This window comes from Ostrea edulis, chromosome 9 (assembly GCF_947568905.1).
Source record: "Ostrea edulis chromosome 9, xbOstEdul1.1, whole genome shotgun sequence".
Lineage (NCBI taxonomy): Eukaryota > Metazoa > Mollusca > Bivalvia > Ostreida > Ostreidae > Ostrea > Ostrea edulis.
The window spans coordinates 14,715,361-14,735,546 of NC_079172.1; the positions used below are offsets into that span (position 1 = coordinate 14,715,361).

General features: G+C 35.0%; 1 protein-coding gene and 1 long non-coding RNA gene across 2 annotated transcripts in view; one reads left to right on the forward strand and one right to left on the reverse strand.

The window, feature by feature from the left end:
* LOC125658415 (neuropeptide Y receptor type 2-like) overlaps positions 1 to 9,525 on the reverse strand; it is a 33,149-nt gene extending 23,624 nt beyond the window's left edge. Inside the window, exon 1 of the mRNA XM_048889679.2 lies at positions 9,147 to 9,525. The gene's annotated coding sequence lies outside the window, so the exon portion shown is untranslated. The remainder of the gene's footprint in view (positions 1 to 9,146) is intronic.
* The window catches only part of LOC125658421 (uncharacterized), a 38,245-nt gene that overhangs the window by 8,216 nt on the left and 9,843 nt on the right, over positions 1 to 20,186 (forward strand). The window contains exon 3 of the long non-coding RNA XR_007363738.2: positions 3,333 to 3,635. This is a non-coding gene — a long non-coding RNA (uncharacterized LOC125658421). The remainder of the gene's footprint in view (positions 1 to 3,332; positions 3,636 to 20,186) is intronic.

Sequence of the window (20,186 nt, forward strand, 5' to 3'; positions counted from 1 at the left end):
GGGTTAGATTAGGTCCTCAGTACCCCACCCCGGGGATCCGGGTTAGAATAGGTCCTCAGTACCCCACCCCTGGGGATCCGGGTTAGAATAGGTCCTCAATACCCCACCACCGGGGATCCAGGTTAGAATAAGTCCGCAGTACCCCCTTGCTTGTCGTAAGAGGCGACTAAATGGGACGGACCTTCGGGTGAGACAGCAAAAACCGAGGTCCCGTGTCACAGCAGGCGTGGCACGATAAAGAATCCTCCCTGCTCAAAGGCTGTAAGCGCCGAGCATAGGCCTAAACTTTGCAGCCCTTCACCGGCAATGGTGTCGTCTCCATATGAGTGAAAGATTCTCGAGAGGGACGTTTTACAATATTCAATCAATTATACTGATTACGTCATAGATTACAATTTCTAGAATCTGAAGCAGGATTTTTGAATGATGGGAGATATAACATGTCATAGTCAATAAATATATGCACACAACAGAAACAAAATTAGTTATATTATTTTTTATGCATAAAAAACTAAACTGAAATGAAACTTGCAACAATCATAAAAAAGATTCTGGCGTCAAAACGAGGCGCTGTTCCCGGACCTCACCGGTCCTTTACGTTCTTTTGATGAAGGTCCAGAGCGGTCCGAAATAAGCGCAACGCTCGATTCCTCTGTGTAGTTAAACATAACGAGACTTCAAAACAACATTTGATTTCGATAGCATGCAGTGTACAGATGTAAAACATCTAATTCCATTGTCCGTGTGCTTGTGTTATATTTAAGCAGTAAATTTAATTCCTTTATTCAATCACATGCATTATGATTACATTTATATACAACATGCAATTGCTCTGTCCAATAATGTGCATTATTACATTTAGAAACAACATCTCTGTCCAATAATGTGCATTGTTACATTTAGACACAACATCTAAATCCCCATGCAGTGTGTTATATAGCTTTACAACATATAAATTGTTATTCGTGGATAAAAGAAAAGACTGTGATGTACTTGGTAATCATAATAAATTTGTTGTCTTGTCTGACGATTAACTGTAGAGAAAATACCAGAAGTGCAGGATCCTACATATACCACAGCTATAGATATTGTCAGACAGACGTTTAATTCAAGATATTCATTATTTGTCTGACCAATGCAATTACTCTATTAGTAAATGGTGGCACGTTATCTTGGATAAGATGAATGCTTCCTCCCGTTCGTTTCTAGTCCTCGTTAATTACTACTTTTTATTGTTTGTCTAGAACCCTCAGCTTCCTTACCTAAACCAAAAAGATGTCAACACCTGTCTCCATCATGAGCAAGTCTTATAAAAAGTTTATACAAAAATGTCTCGATAGACTTTTATTGACAACATAAACCGTTAAATGGGGCAAATATATTGCAAATTTCATGAATGCTGGTTAAAACGAATTTCTTTGAAATATTGTATATCAATTTTGTTAGTGCTTTTCCCCGCGAGACAAGAAAGCCCTGACAAGAACGAGAGCCATGTCACAGACAGGCCGTGTTTATGACGTTCTGTATCGATTCAGTGGACACCATCAGAACTCCCAGTGGGGAGAACCTCAATCTAAGAAAAACAGTACTTCAAGAACTATTGATTAAACAATTTGAATCCAATTACATTCTGAGCTTAGAAAAGTATATATATATATATATATATATATATATATATATATATATATATATATATAATATAATATATATATATATATATATATATATAGTGTGTGTGTGTGTGTGTGTGTGTGTGTGTGTGTGTGTGTGTGTGTGTGTGTGTGTAGCACTTAAATCATTTTTAGTTTTTTAGTGCTTTTTGTATCCTTTTATATTTGGCCTCGTATCTACTATTAGTTCCGACACTTTGGATGTTGAGTGTTGTTGGATTATAGTGTTTTATATACATACATTTATATATATATATACATGTATATAATTTCACGACAACCCAATTGATTTTTTATTGAATGAACTTTTCCAAAATATGCGTTTTAAATAACCTTTGTCCAAACAGTGAAACAAGGAGACGAAATTGGGTAATCGATTGCAAATCCACTTATCATTACAAATATGCGAATAAATTATTGATAATTGCATTTTACCTGTGTATGAATAAAAAAAAGTATCCATCAGTCATTTTCATTGCAGGCCTCCGCCCACAAAATAGTATGAATTTCCGACTGTGTTTTTGAAGCTGCAATAATATTTTCTGTTTTTCGGTAACTCAATACAGAGAATTTTAGATTGCAAATGCTATCAACTTGATATACATCAAATCAGAGCGACAAATTTGCGCAATTTTACTTTTGTGATGTGGACAATATGATTGCATCATATCGATGAAGAGCAAAACGAAAAGTTTTGACGACTCTTTTATCGTTGTGTTGTTACAAGCGATTGTTAAGTCACGCAAACAGTCGAATACAGACGATACTAATATTATCCTCAATACATACGACCCCCCTGATTCCAAACAAGAGAATCTGTACATTTTAATCAAGAGTTCCTGAATAATTGTACTTAGATTAGTTGTCGGTGTCCAACTTGATGAATTTGTGAAGATTGGCGGGTTTTTTTCCTCTATCAAAATAATGAAAAACGATCTATCAAAGAAATGTCGTGATGAATCACCGACACGTCGCTTCTGTGTGTTTGTGTGCGACGCCATTGTGTTAGCCTATAATGCTATCGTGATAAGTTATATTTTTTTGAATGCCGAGAAAACGATGATCAATTGGTAATCAACAGAATGAAAAAAATCACTCTCCGAATTTTCATTCCTCGACCATCATCAAAATGAAAGAACAGACCGTGGTTTAATCATTATTCGTCGAATACCAATTCTCGTCGTTTTCGTGGTTCAGCACGTCAACGAAACCAAGTGACCAACGAAGAATAGTTTGTTTGAAAGTGGAAAGCATAAAAGGGGCAACTGTCTACAAACTTACTTATCAATGGCATTGTATTTGTTGACAAAACCAGAAATTTGATGGTAACGCAAAATAATGAATCGAATCTGGCAACAGAAACTAATGAATGGGATCCATGGTAACACATTGTATTCACCGTGGGCGAGAGTTATGCACAGAGAACTACATCTTGTTTAATACCATGTACTACATGTAAATAAGAATATGTCGGTGTATCAGTACTATCACAAACGAGTATTGAATTATTTAGACTTTTAGTTTTAACCGTTTTTGGTTTCGATTTACAAAAAAACAAACAAAAAAACCCACCTAAAGTTTCATTATGTACTGGCTTCTTAGAAAATTCATATTTAAATGTAATCTTGGAGTAAGTTTACATACATGTACTTGTTTTTCTAGGGCGGAGGAGCAAATGAGAGATACAACGTGCAAGGACATTGTTTGCCACATATGGTAACAGAGTGCACAAATATCAACACACAGGCCTGGAAATGGTCAGTCAAGTCACTAACAGAATAATCGCAAAAGGACGTAGCATGTCCAAATAATCTTGGAGGAACCATGCCGATGGCAATGCCGGTATTTTATTTCGATATGCGAGAAATCGATAACTTAAGCGTTGGGTCTACTTATAATAAACCTTAATTCCGGTGTCAACGTCCTTCTTGTTTGGGATTGGTTGTAATTACCACCGCCAAGAAGGTTAGTGTGCTTCTGGCTCGGTGTGTGTTTTTCTTTACGTGTCTGTCTGTCTGCTACTCAATAAAATTACGGACAAGCTTTTTTCTTATATCACCAAACTGAATCTTATGACGGGGGAAAAGACTGAGGTTTTAGAGCTGATGGGGAGCTCCGGGATTTGGGTGGGAACTTCGAGTTGGTTGTCGCTTTCATTCGCTGTCTGGAATTCATCAAGGTGTATGCGATAAATGTACGCGTGCTTGTTGAATGTTTTAAATAGTAAAAACATACTATTTAGAATGATTTCAAAATTGCCGTAATCGATCTGAATCAGTAACCAAACGAAATGGATTTCCCCAATGACGAAAAGTGAAAAAAGGAGAGAGAAAAAAAATGAAAATGAATGCAAAAATCGGGTTTACTACTAGAGCATTGTCATCACCAGCGCATGTGCTTTGGCAAGTGTACCGAATTTCAATATCCAAGCAATAGATTTTTATTCAATTAATGTTAACGTTATCCTCTATTAGAATTTTTCTAGGATCGCCGCGGTTGCCTTAAACCAATCACTAAATTTCACGGCTGTCAAAATATATGTCTCAACAACAGACTATAGTATTAAGAAGACACTTTTTATGGTTGATCAACTATAAACAAATCGTATCTTTTAACTACATTTCTTTTAAATGGGGACTGTTATTTTTGTTTCCCTGCCCATTTAAATTTTCAGTTTGGACGTCCTTAATTGAATGCACGGTGGTCTATCCGTCAACGACACGGTGTCTTCGGTAATCGTGCTTTACGGTTTGATTTTCATGTACGTACGAGGGTTATAGCGAGGTAATATCACGATATACCGGCGCCGTGAATATGATTAACTACGCAGAATCCGGGACCATTGAGCTTGAATAGCGACCTGGATTTTAGAAAGAAAGAAAAAAAGAAATAAACGTTTATTCTCCGGAATTACAAGATATAAAAGCTAACAGGAAAACAAAAGTTGGTTCTACTCATTTGGTGTACAAGGATGTACTATGACAACGACCATTCCCAAGGCTGATATCGGATGCACAAAACGATTAGCCAAAACAATCCACTCATTACTAGCCTTTTGATCAGTCGTAGCTGAGAGATAATGACAAGTTGAAAACGAATCGCTATGTTTTGCCCTGATTGCATCCCTGGTTCTGGTGTTTCCGAGGCAAGCCTCACTGAAAATTTTTAATGACTACTCTTCAATCAGATTGGTGGTTGCGATCTGAGACAAATATGGAAAATGAGATCAAAACCGTGCTCGTGTGAATGTCAACCATCGACGAAGAGACATGCATGTACAGATTGATAACGAGCTATCTAGTATGTACAGGGACATGTCGGCAACCAAAAAACTGTCACTTTGATTAGCGGTACGATCAAGATACGTTGAAGATTGCAAGACAGTAAAGGTCCGCATGATCCACTAAGTCTTCTTAAATTCATGGTAATGAAAATATGCCGCTAACACTGCCTCTCTGTCCGTTAATTAGCTATGATAAAAGGTAATCCTTGATTTGTATTTCTAGACATGGGATAAGGGGTTCCAGCAGTGGTTTTTTTAAAGCCCTTTAATGTTCAGCATTGTATGTTTTAGCAGGCGTTGTAGAGACGCGTCGTTCTCACACAAGCAATCCAGCGATAGTCGGAAAAACACTCTGTTGCATCATGAAAAGAAAATTCTGCCCATACGTCACTCTTGAGTCCATAGCCAAGAAGTGATTGATATTTTATTTGATATTTACGATACCTACTAAACATTCAAGTTATTTAGGAGGTGATAAGTCAATGGTTTGGCATCGAATTGAGTGGAAACCGCATATAAAATTTGAAATGGTTCCTCTTGGTTTTGATGGATTTAAGGAAATTGAAATTCTAATCTTAAATGGTACTATTCTGTTATTAAAAACGTATAAAGGGTGTTGTATACATCCTTTTGAGACAGAATGAAATAGTATGATTAAGGGAAGTGTCACCAAGGTGAACTAAGGTGAACTAACAATTGGGTAGACTGAATATTCAGAACTTTTATATTTTATTTTGCTGCCAAGATTTATGTGCTGGGAATACGACATGTACATGTAAATAATAAACACGAAATAAGACTTATGAAAAAAATATTCATTTGAGAAACGATTCCTAATTTTCTTCCAAATATGCAAGAATGTGCATATGATGAATGCAATACGTATACATGTATGCTGGATGCATTTAATGGCACTGTAATATTTTTCCACGTAATGAAGCAGAGATAATGTTGTATAAACGATTAGTACTTTGAAAAAAAAAGAGTTAAAAGACCCTTTACCATTTTATTTGAAGCAATTACCAATAATTCTCTTCAATCCTCAGATATATAAAATCAATAATACAATGTTTCACGGAGCTTAAGCACTCCATCATCCGAGACAATAACAATTTTGCCCCAAAACAATTTCTCATGCTATCAGATTTTATGTTTTTTGAATCCTTGATTTAATGTTTTGAAGTCTCTCGTTATTTCTGGTGGCCACCGATAATGGCAGAATGTAGAGTTTTATCCAATAAACAAAACCTATCACGGAGTTATGTACATGTAACAAACAAAGGGACTAGCAGTGATAACGACCATTATTGGCCCGGAATTTTAAACCATTCTTCTATTTCTTTAAAAGTCTCCATGTTGAAAAGTTTGGAAGGAAAAACACATTCCAGGCTTGAACCTTGACGTCACAATGCTGGAGATATTTTTACACGAGAAAATTGATGAATTTGTCAACTGTTCAGGCAATTTATTGCCTAGAAATAAACGCGCTATGCATTGCCCGAAATATAAACGTATTTATCGCATATGCATCATTAATAAGATTTAAATGTGTTTGATGCATAACGCCCACACTATCAAAAGCCATATATAGCTTTGAAAAATAGCGAGTTTGGGTACGTTAAAAGAAAATGTAGAATAATACATGTGGTTGAGACATCATTAGTTGGTAAATTCATGACATAGAAATTATCTGAAGTGTTGAGTATCATGCCTATTTAACAACATATCTACGTGTATTCAAACTCGTCTTAAATGATTGTCAACATATCGGAGCTAAATTAGACCAATTGGAAGTCTTGTTCTTCCCATTTATATTAGTGCTAGCGTCAACATTGACATAAAGTTCAATACAAATATTCATATACATGTATATAAAATAATCGATGTAAAATTTCTTTCTAAAGGAAATGAACAAATATGGTGTATGTGTTACTCAATTAAAAACAAGATTGAGCACGTCCTTAATTTATTTCTGTAGTAAAGATAATCGAATACAGTAAGCTGTATTTAGAAACTTAGATCGTGTTTCCAAACGACACAAAAGTTTATGAAAAAAGTTGACCGTAGGAGATTTCCTGGTATTGATAAGATATCAAAGGGACCCGCAGTCTTCTTGCTTCTCTTAGGTCGTTTCAAGTTTTATTAATTCTATTGGATATCGAATCGCAATAAAATATTTTTCTCGCTCATTCTTTCTCTTTTTTGCCACAAATTTGTTTTCTTTCATTACAATACCTATCTCAGAATTGATTTTACTGTCAAAAAAGTCCACATATTGTAATTAGTGATATTTATTGTAATACAATGAATGTCTAGTTATTCATGGAGTCAATATATTAAAGTCTGAGCTTATAGATTGAAATTGCCGTAAAACTTCGTGTGAACTTCATTGATAACAATGTTATTAAAACGCTTGTCTGTTATATCTTTTTCTATTTTTTGTTTTTTGGGGGGTTTTTTGTTTGTAGATAACAATTAAAATGTCGTAAATATACACAAAAAAAGAAAGATAAAAATAGATAGTCTTTTAAATAACACTGAAAATATATTTCACGCACATTTCAAATGTTTAAAATCTGTTTTCTATCAAAATGTTACGTCATTAAAAAAATGCTAGCGAGTATTAGTTATTCTGTAAATTTAGTAGGTATTCTAATGTTTCAAAACCACTTGTCAAATTTGGGAACGCGCTTGGTATTTTTTATTCGTGATGCATCGAGTACAGGTAATTTTCTAGGCGAAGATTATCTTAATCAACACGAAAATGGTTAATAGGTACACATATAATCTATTAGTAATTTTTCAGTGACATTAAAATTGATCAATCAGTGTTCTTTTATTTACACCGAGGGGATATCACTGATTTCAAACCAAAAAATATCTTTGACAATCTAACATCGATAAAATAGTCAGACCATTTTCTAAGACAGAATTATAAAAATGTTACATAAAAACATGCTCTGTGATGACACATATAAATCTAGTTTTGTGCAATGAGGAACTATCGATTATTTCTTTTTTTTTTTACTCCCAGAACAACACTAGAACTCTGCCGATTTTCCATTAAACGTAGACACATTTCTGGAAAACCAAAATAGTTTAACCATCTTCTAGTGAATCAACTCGACTTATTATAGGTCGAGATGAAAAGATTATGTTTCTGTAAGTGGTGTTCTAGGTTCAGAAGGTTTATTTCAGGTAGCAACCCGATAATGTCCAGTCTTCGTATCTCTACGGTCATTGGCGATACTAAAGATAGATACCAAGATGGTTACCTCTACTTTGGTTGTGACGTAAACGGAAGGGTTTTATTGGATTTTGCAGTCTGAAAATATTTTCAGATTTTCTATTTCATGCGATATGAATTAAAGCTAATTTACTTATTACATGGACCTTATGCACGGTGCCGTGGGAATAATTATGCAATAAATAAAGTACACAAGAAACTTTATTTCTCAAAAAAGAGGGCAAATCCAATTCAGTGATGTAAGGTTTAATGAAATATGTACGATAGTTCATAAAAAAGAGAATTTCACAGGTAATTAGCGAGATCTAGTTTACTTAATATACATGTATGTTGGTGTCAAATCACTACGCCTCCATTACAAAACTACAATTAGAAACTACGTACTATTGCCGGGTTTCTTGGCTGCAAAAACGATCTGTTGTTTGAACATATTTTATCGAACTTTAAATAAGCAATGGGATCGGGTACACGTTTTTTATTAACCTAAGATTTCCTCTCCCTATAAGTATACGACAAAAAATTATAATGGGCTGTTATATGTAGTTAAACAGTAATGTATTTCCTAACCGTAAAACATACAGATAAATAATTCAATAAATAAACATTCATTTCAGCATGGCGAAAGGTGGATTTCTGCTGCACCTTGACAATACCACTGTCCTGCCGTTCACAGTAAATACTCATTCTGACTGATACCAATAACTGTCTTGACATGCTCAGTTTTATTTTGTCAGGTGAAATGTACGACAATAACATATACCAATTATAACTACTTCTTAGTTGAAAAAAAAAACCAACCCAATTATTGTTATCAGAGAAACACTAGAACTTATCGAGAAAAGAAATAACAAAGAAATGAAATTTCCCAATCCTTTTCTTTCCGTTGGTTTTCAACACCTATTACATGTACTTTATGTTGTTATATGTAAAACTTAATGTTACTCACCGATACAACGAGAGTGTTAGCATCTCTCACAATTCCCGTCGTTAACAGTAGTATAAAGGATGAAATGAAACCGTCTTCCCAAAACGACCACCTGTTTATCTTTGGAGAAAAGTTTCTTTTTGTTATTGGACGCTTCAAACACAGTTTTTTGGTTATCGAAAATCAAGGAAACATTTATTCAATCGTTTTATACACAAAGATCCAGTGGTAATGCAGAGACTCTCCGTGCGCGCGTTATTTTCAACAGGCTCAGTACCTGTGTGAATATCACGACTGGCGAGGGCTCAGGGATCGATAGAATACAATCTTATAAGCAAGCAACATCTACACCATCACCATGTCTTCCCCCAGCGTTCGTCCAATCGTTTTGATATGCTGTGTTAAGTGAATCCATTACGCCATCTACCAATGGCTGAAAGAGCAAAGACTGAATCTTTCCATAATGGTAAAAGATGCGGATTTGTGGGTGAGGAGACGACTGTTTTCGCTATGCATTTCTGGTGTCAAGTATTGCACTGCGAATTTTAATAGATTCGAATACCGTTATAAAAGATGACGAATGCCAATTTATTGCTAGAATCATAATCAATAAAACAGGAATATTCAGAATGATTTAAGAGGTTTCAGCACGGACATTCTAATCATGAGTATTATTGCGAAGAATATATTCAATATATGTATGTAATTATTTAACTGCAATCATAATGAAGACACTTTTAAGAAGATCTTTACAAATTACTAATGGTGATATATGCTACATAACATTGTTAACAACATTGCAAATAACTTAAAGCAATATAAATGGTACAAAGTACTTTTAGAGTGAATGAAAGGGGAAGAGCAAATCTCTGTGAAGACACACAAGTTCTGGTCGGGAAGGCAGGTACATTCAATCATAGAGTGTTAGTAGTTGACATCAGGTTACATAACTTCTTTGTATTTGGTGAGTCAATTAAATCTCAGCAAAGTGTTGACAAAACTTTACTTTATAATATACATATTGTGGCATCCATCCCCAATTCGATTTTAATTATATATGCGAAATATTTTCTTTACGGCGTTGAATACAAGGCTACCGCGCAGACTTGAATATTGAGATTAGTACTTCATTGTTTTGTTTCCGTGGTGATACTGACAATCAGTTACATAAATATTTTCTATATCAGACATTGAATTAAATTAGTATATGGACACGAAACCCGTACAAACAAAACTAGAGAGACATATAACATGAAATCATTCGTCCATTGCTTTAATAACGCATCAATATATGCCTAATCAATCCATCTTACTAAATACATGTATAGCCCCTAACTAGCCACGATCTTACTAAATACATGAATAGCCCCTAACTAGCCACGATCTTACTAAATACATGTATAGCCCCTAACTAGCCACGATCTTACTAAATACATGTATAATGTAATGATGAACATTGACAAGAAATAGTCATTGACAACTACACCTGAATTTTAGGACAGACAATCGAATTAAAAATACTGCCAGCTCTCGTGCAATGTAACACCCATTACTCCATAGATAAAATTGTAGTTTTCAATTTATCAATTCGTGATTCTAGTTGTGATATCAAATATACAAATAATACAAGATGTTATGAATTCTTTACAGACATTTTTTATAGAATTTTTGTTAGAGTTTCAACGACCTTATCAGCCTTTTTTATGCAAAATGTGACATTTTGAAAATAGATATGAATATGATTATTGATTTGTCGAGGGAAATTAAAATAGATAGTGTATAATCTCAAAAGATAACTAGTTTATTGCATTCGGTGATGATATGAATTATACTTCCGTCAGATAGAAGTAATTAAAGGACAAGGTGCGAAGACAGCCATTTCTACTCTGGCTCTTAAATTATACATTGTTCGATTTCTCTTAATTTTGATAGTCATATACCATAATGCGAGATCTTGTTTTATCCAAACTGATTCCCATTTTTATCATTACGTAAAAAAAATTGGCTACTATTTACACTTTCCTAAGAAATGTCAAAATCTAAGGTAGTTTTTGAATAGAAATCAAGGACTGAGTGTGTCAGCTAAAATTATTTTTAATTTTTTGCAATGTTGGGATATAAATTATGATATATTTCAGTGTGATCGTTGTCGGCGAATGCGACCTTCCGAAGCCAAAGAGCCTAGAAAAATAGCGATCCTTGCCGATTTGGAAAAAACAACCCCATTTGAAGAGATTCACGTACTTATAACGTATGTTGTGCAATATGAATTATATATTCATCTCTAAACTTACATGTACAAGTTCTGTATATGCATCTCACCTAGTTGAAGTATATTATAAATCCAACTATAGCAACTACCAGTCTTTCGAAGTCTTTTCTGAAATTCAGTGATTTATCAAATCGGATTGCTTCTTCAATATGCGATACCAAAAATGCTGTGTTACACACATGGGCAACCTAAAAAAGGATTTAGCTACATATATCCAAAATCAGATATGCACAACTGAAAAAGCTACCCCGTCATTAATTAAAGTTGTTTTTTTTTATATAAATGATTCGGTGAAAACTAAACACTTATGTGATAAGCATGATATAACAAAATTGACTACCGGTACGCTCAATTCAAAAAGCATGTATTTGCGAAATATACCCCAATGGCCATGCTGTCGTGTGTGCCAAGTTTGAATGATGTCGTATGGAATTTGTTGCAGTTTCACTTTACTCAAACGTCTACAGCAAAAAACACTTACAGTTCCACAAGTACACATAGGAAACTTGCCCAAACAATTTTCAAATCTTCTAGAGTATATCATGTACAATATCTCTTCAGACATTGTATCATCTGATAAATACACACAACGGCAGTACAGTGTACATGTGGTACAAAATCTCTCCAGATGCTGTATCCTCTGATAAAGACTAACTGTGTATAGTGTATATCTTGTACAAAATCTCTCTAGACGCTGTATTGTCTGATAAATACTAATACATACAACGGCTCTACAGTGTACATCTAGTACAAAATCCCTCCAGACGCTCTATCGTCTGATAAATACTAATACATACACTCTGTACAACGACTGTGTACAGTGTATATCTTGTACAAAATGTCTAGTGACATTGTATCATCTGACAAATACATGTACAAGTACATACGATGACTATCATACAGTGTATGTTGTGTACAAAATCCCTTGTCGCATTGTATCATCTGACAAATACATACAGCGGCCGTATAGTGTACAGTGTGTAAAGAATATACCTGATAAAAAAATCAACTTGTTCACTGCGGAACAGTATACATCATTACCTGTACATTCTAAAAGAAACTACATTTGATATTGAATAGTCGAATGTCACACACATAAGAGAAACCTAAAATAGCCTATGCATTCTACACACACACACACACACACACACACACACACACAAAGGCAATGCAAATGAAAACTACCGACGTTCTATAACAATCATTGACATTTCTAGGTACGGTGTAGGTTAAACCCAGCGTCAAACAAATTCGATTTATAACGAATTTAATTTACAAGTAAGTATTCCAGAACGTTTAAGGAAAGAGAGATGTGTATATGACCATTACATTATGCTTACAAATTACCTTTTGTGCATTTGATTGTACCAGTGTTTAATTTTTTATCTTTGTTTTTTTTTTTTTTAAATAGTTCTATTCATAATTATAGCGTGTTTGGTCTGGAGAGAGAAGCTGGCCGGTTTAGGTAACTAGTACACGTAAGACGCGAACATGTACACAAAGTGATAATTTTAATCCCTAAAGATTACAAAATGTGTAATGAAAAGGTCAAACAACGGTTATTTACACCGTCTGAGCGACAAGTACTCTAGTCTCCATTGATTGTTTTTCATAAATTACTTCTAACAGGAAATACTGAAACTGAATCACACGAGACTGAAACTGAATCACACGAGACTGTTCAAATAACGAAGTAGACTCTATCATGCTAACCACATGTAAACCCGTACCAAATCAACATCAACAGCAAATGAAATGAGGGTTTATTTTGGATTTTGGTGGGGTGGGGTGGGGAATTTCATACTTACAATAGTTGTAGTTCAATTTCTCCATCATGATATTTATTAGCTTGGGAAAAAATCATTTTGTTACAATTGGGTTAACTTAACAGATTCCTCAACCTTCCCTACTGCATTAAGTTGTGCCGTAGGTTGTAAACCTCAAACAAATGAGGTAATTTTTGTTGAAAATGAAATTAAAATGAAGAAACATAGATCGTCTGAATGAGTCATTTTGGATACCGTCAGTGTACTGTTATATACATGTACCAGTGGGCTTACATCTTTTCGACGTCATCTTCATGTGACTAAAATTACCTTTTAAGGTAACTAGAATAAAATTCACATATATAGAAAAGTAAAAATCAATCTCGTAAATTTTATAAAGAATATAAAATTAAAACAAAGACAAATACGTCCCCTTCAAATACCAGGGATGGTATAAGGTGCCTAAGAGGAGTAAACACCCACTGTTGACCAGTCACACCGACCGTGGGCAATGTATCTTGATCAGGTAAACGATGTAATCCGTAGTTAAAATCAGTATGTAAAGAAGAACCTATCGTACATATGTATCAACACTTAGCGCAAGTTACGTCCCATGTCCACTATCTCGCGGTTAAAAATCGTATTTCCCTACGTTAGCCTTTGTAATTTTTTATCTGTACATGTAGCTTTGACATTTGTTATTTTTCCATTAATTTCAGTCAACTACAATAATGCCCCAGAGTGGGGCAACCGATTAACTTATTTGAAAGCTTGACAATTAGCTAAAATTCACAGTAATAACGTTTTACATTTGGTAAGGTAAAGAAGGAAAACTTGGCTTTTCACCGATTGACCTTTAGCTGACCCCGCAAAGGGACGTAACTCGCGGCGAAGTGTTCATACGTGTATGGGCACATGAAATACGTCAGGCCACGAGAGGGGGAGGTGCATATAAACCATGTGTATTCTTTCCATTATTTAACCTCTGCTTGCTAATACCTCTGTCAATGCTGAATTACAAGATGCTTGTAAAACTAAAACTTGTACGAACATTTACAAACAATGTGAAAATCAATTTATGGTGCAGGATTTTAAGATGCAGTTGTTTTACTGCTTGTATGCAAATAAAAAAAAAATAATAACATATAAACATTTCAGTTCTGATATTTACGTTCCATTTTCCGTTCCACGTTTTAGCAACACCCGCAATTTACTGGACAAGTCTTAACAAAGTTTAAAAGAGGTAATCCGCTATATTGGGGCCACCAACGGGGACGGTTGAGTGAGATACCACAGACTGGTGCGTGTTATTGTCTTATGTTTATGCCCCACATGATAATTTCCAAACCATGGGCATCCGGGTTAAAATAGGTCCTCAGTACCCCTTGCTTGTCGTAAGAGGCGACTCAATGGGGTGGTCCTTCGGATGAGACCGCAAAACCGAGATCCCGTGTCACAGCAGGTGTGGTACGATACGTCCCTGCTCAAAGGCCATAACCGCCGAGCATAGGCCTAAATTTTGCAGCCCTTCATCGTTAATGGTGACGTCTTCATTTGAGTGAAATATTCTCGAGAGGAACGTTAAACAATATACAATCAATCCAAACCTGGTAGTACTGTAGACAAGGTGAGAATGGTGGGTCTCGTCTACCTCCTTAGAACACTGGAGATCATTCGGGTCTGAGCACCGAATGTTTCAATCCCTCCCGCCTCCTCCAGTGTACCGCTTATAGGTTAAGTTAAGCTGGCAGATAACCATAACCTTCATCATGCGGTCGATCTCACGGATGTATCATGTACATGTATATATCACAATGAATTGTTAAACATATACATGTACTTGTATCATATATATTATGGAATTGTAATTAGTTACATGTATGAACATCTACATCTCCATGTCAGTTTGGATATTTAACTCAAAAAATAATATTAAAAGCACTTATGGTATGTGCTCAAATTATAGGCAAGCATTGGGTGCAAAATGCCTTTAATTGTTGTGTTAATCCTTTTAATGACGCCTCATATTGCCCACGTATGTGAAATTATCAACATTCTTCATAAATCATCCCGAATAGAGTGATTTTCTATAAATTGTGCACATTTTTATTTCAAATGTAGAAAAATCAGTAAGGTCGATGACCAGTAGCTCACAAATTCGACATGGAATTCAAAACGTCTTTCTAAAATCATTCAGATTTCAACAATATAATTTGCGTATAAAGTTAAAAATTTCATAAAAGAGATGCAATGTATGATTAGAACTACGGCTATTTGTTTTGTTATGTTGTGGGTTATCATTTATAGCGAGCGAAGCTCGCCTTCGCGAAGCGACGCGACGAGCTCGCTTCAATGATTACACATATGAGTCACGTGATTTGCTCTTCATCAGCTGAAAAAAGATGAGTATTACCCATAATGCTTATGGAAAAATGTCGCCGTCACTGCGGTATACTTCATTAACAAACCCGTAATTAAAATGATTAGATTGTTTAGAAAGTACCATAAACGTTTTTAAATTCCAGACAAGCTTTATCATAGCTTCAAACGTTTTCTTTTTGCTTGGTTTCAGAGAAGAAGAAAAAACATTGCAGCTAATATGACGTCACAATGTAACTTTACACCCACCGCATTATATTTCCCGCGTTAAATGAAGAGGCGGATAAAATGTCTATAAGTCGTGTTGCAAGATGTCAATGGGCTTCGCTCGTCTCAACGGTCACACCGTACAACGTATTAATATTTATCATGAAATATTTCATTCGATTTATGACTGAATGGTTTTTAAGGGTATAGTCAATGAATTATTTGATTTTTCTATTTTCACTTTCGGTTACGTTGTGCATACTTTACCATTCTCTCACCAGAGGGCGCGCTATGCTAGCTTCCGCTTGGTAAATCGTTCCTACATCACGTGACAATTCAATCACGTGAAGATGAATAAAAACGTTGTTGCATGCACCCTAGAGGAAACAAATAAATTGACTGGGTTTATTTTTTTGGTGGAAAATATATATAAAAACACTTGTAAAGCGAAAGAACAATAGGAACTGAGAAGAGATGAATGTTTTCGATCAAAACCTACAGATGATAATACGTGCAGCTAGTGTGCTTGTTCGATCTATCTGGATTATGTATATTGGAGACAGTATATATACATTGTAGCGCTATTATGACTAGAGATGAGTTTAAGAATATCCAATTCTCCCACTAGTATCTTTTCTCTTAATTAACGTATAAAATACAATGTAAAATGCTCAACTGTTTATAGACACATGGGTTTGTTTACTTTTAAAGGAGTTCTGTGTATTCATATACAGTTTCTATCAATTAAATATTCTATTTTCTATGATTAAAAACAAAACCAGAATTTGTTATATTCATTATTAACAATTGTATAAGAATCTTGTACAAAGATTTACACTGAAATGTATGTGAAGCATGCGTAGCGCCCTCTGGAGTGAGAGTGATATTTGACAGGTTATTACATGTACATGTGTTAAAATAGATAAAATTCTTCCTAAGCTGTGCTCATTATTCATGATCATTAGGAAAGAGTAAGGTTTGGTTTGAAGGTAGGATAAAACAAATATGACTTTTGAAGTTTTAAATTAAACATTTTGTTTCTTCTATCTATAAGACAACATCATGCTTCTCAATTTCAATTAATCAAAGAAATGTCAAAATGAAAGCCTACATAAGTCTGTGCACTTTGTTCGAATGTTACAAAACCTGTCGATGTAATTTAGATGTTCTTTGATGTTGCTGCAATAACTGCATCACCGGCTAGTGCATAAATGTAAGTTTCTAAGATTAATTAATTTCCACGAGTTTCTTCAATGCTTGGATATTCGATGACAAATAAACCAAGACGTCTACAAATTGATAATAAAAATCCCACTGTGACAGTATGCTATTATGCTTTAATTGTAAACCCTTCCACCCGCCCCTAAATGATACCGCGCATTTGTACAGAGTATGTAATGTGAGAGAATTAATTTTACCTGAACACTCTATTATCATACTCTGGTACAAAAGATCCATGATAACGAGCCCAATCTAATTAGAATTAGATCCGCTCGCATTCATTCTGTGTAACGAAGTACGTGAGTGGATGTACTCCGCGTTCACAGCAAATTTCACATACATGTACGTTGAAACCAGCTATACGTGATACATGTAATTACATATACGTAATGTGTGTCGCACGTATATATTTCAACTACATGGTACGCCAAGAAACCTATGTTGTACATATGTGAATACGTGTAAAAACGTATGTTTCCTAGACTTACATATTTCCCACCCGTTAGTATATTCGCTGATTATAAACGAGCGTTAACCATACTTAACTATAATATAAGCCTGTATTTCATAAATGCATATTCGTAAACTGTGAGCATACTAGTTCATGGGTTTAAACTAGTTTTCAGACCAGTTCTAAAAATTTCATTTAGCGAAACGACTTCATAATAGGCACACGACAGCAGAAAACAAAGACAATCTTAAAACAATGAGTAAAAACTGCACACGTATAATGGATAGTTGTATAAAAAAGTATAAGTTTGAAATAGCACGTAAACTGTCTGAACTGCGCTCTACAAACTTTAAAGAATATTGGAAGATCTTAAATTCATCAAATAAAAATAAGAAATGCGCCGTCGATATTAACGAAATGTTCCAGTTTATGAGGAATCTTAATTTAGGTGATTCTAATGACGATTTAACGGGGAATTTTGATAATTTTGATTTTGTTCCAAACGATGGAGACACCTCTGATGAGTTCCTTAACACTGTTATTACTGACGACGAAATAGAAAAGGCTGCTAGAAAACTTAAGCACAATAAAGCACCTGGTTATGATAATGTATTAAATGAACATATCTCATCAACTTTGTCAATATTTTTACCTGTGTATAAGAAACTTTTTAATATGATTTTTGACAGTGGCTTTGTTCCAGATGAGTGGTTACTTGGAGTTGTTAAACCTATATACAAAAATAAGGGTGATCCAACATCACCGGAAAATTACCGCCCTATTACCTTGTTAAGTTGTCTCGGTAAACTTTTCACATGCATTTTAATATACTATACATCGCCTGTAGTCATCTAACCACTGGTCCGTGCATCCCCCTTCAGAATCACCCCTATTCGTAGTCAATATTTTAAAATCGATCGCAAATCATTTTACATTCGTATAATTATTTCAGGAATCGACTGCTATCTTACTGTAATATACTCTACATGAGAAACATTTTTCTCGGTCTGCTAGAAATCTGATACATGCAACTAACCTCATTGATTCCGGTAAACATCTGAGAGAGAGAGAGAGAGAGAGAGAGAGAGAGAGAGAGAGAGAGAGAGAGAGAGAGAGAGAGACCATGGGGTAAATGCATTTCATTGTGGAATTTAATAAAATATATATACACCATATGAAAATTATACGTTTTAGATACAATCACTGCCTCTCCCCCTCAATGTAGCTGTACGAGGACAATTGTAGTCACGTGTATTTCTTTGTCATAAAATGGCTTGTTTTCAGTCAAATTTTGCGAGATGGTCAAAAGTCAAATCTTGTCAAATTTGACACAATGATTGATATTATACATAATGTTTGACCAATAGATGGGTAGAGGCATCTTTGTTCAGTACAAATATTTTCTATGCATTTAGTTTGTTTCCTAAATGTACATTCAGAGAAGTAGATAAACAAAAGTCCTATGGGCCACATCTCTCATCTGAGTCACCTTAGCCCATATTTAAAAATGTCCCCTACATTTTCGCATGTAAAACTTTGCCGGGGGGGGGGGGGGGGGGCATGATTTTTACAAACTTGAATCTGCACTATGTCAAAAAGCTTTCATTTTTACAAATGTCAACTTTTCATGCCCAGAAGTTCTTGATACAATTTTTAAAGATTTCCCCTATCTATTTGTATGAAAAACTTTGATCTCCTATTGTGATCCAAGTTAACAAACTTGAATCTGCAATATGTCAGGAATTTAAGCTTTCATGTAAATGTAAACTTATTTGGCTCAATGGTTCTTGAGAAAAAGATTTGTAAAGATTTTCCCTAAATATTGATATGTAAAGCTATGATTCCCTATTGTGGCCACATCCTACCCCCTGGGACCATGATCTGAACAAACTTGGACCTACTTTATAGCAGGAAGCTTTCAGGTAAGTATCCACTATTATGGCCTACTGGTTCTTGAGAAGAGGACTTTAAAAGATTTTCCCAATACATTAGCATGTAAAAAAAAAATTGATCCCCTACTGTGGCCATACCCTACCCTTCCCTACGGGGTCATTGTTTTAATAAACATGAATTTCCACTATGTCAAGAAGTTTTCATATGAATTTCAGCTTTTCTGGCCCAGTGGTTCTTGAGAAGATTTTTTTAAATGACCCCACCCTAATTTTGCAATTTTTGTGATTTTCTCCCCTTTGAAGGGGGCACGGTCCTTCATTTGAACAAACTTGAATCCCCCCTCCCAAAGATGATTTGTACCAAGTTTGGTTGAAATTGGCCAAGTTATTATGGAGAAGAAGTCGAAAGTATGATAAGTTTACAAACAGACGGACGGACAGACAGACGACGGAAAACGGGTGATCAGAAAAGCTCAGGTGAGCTAAAACTATGTATTTCCACTACACTTTAGTTCCACCCAGGGGTCATGAATTTCACAATTTTGGTATAGACGCCCATGTCTATTATAACTATGGTCTAGTCCGGTTTTTTTTTTTTTGGTTTTTTTTTAAGATATGCAGGAGTCAGGAAGACGATATGTACATGTAAATATATGTATGAATGTATCTAAATACTCCCGCCAATCGCCGTAAAACCCCAACCCAGATACCATGGATTTTACTATTTGGGAAAAGCTTCCGTGTTTAGTTTTAAATGTTTATTTGTCAGACGTAGAGAAAACGATTTTTAATTTGTAGGTTTCGGCCCTATTCCTAGACTTTCAATAGGAAAGAGATCACGAATTCTTAACTTTTGTTAACAGTCTGCTACAA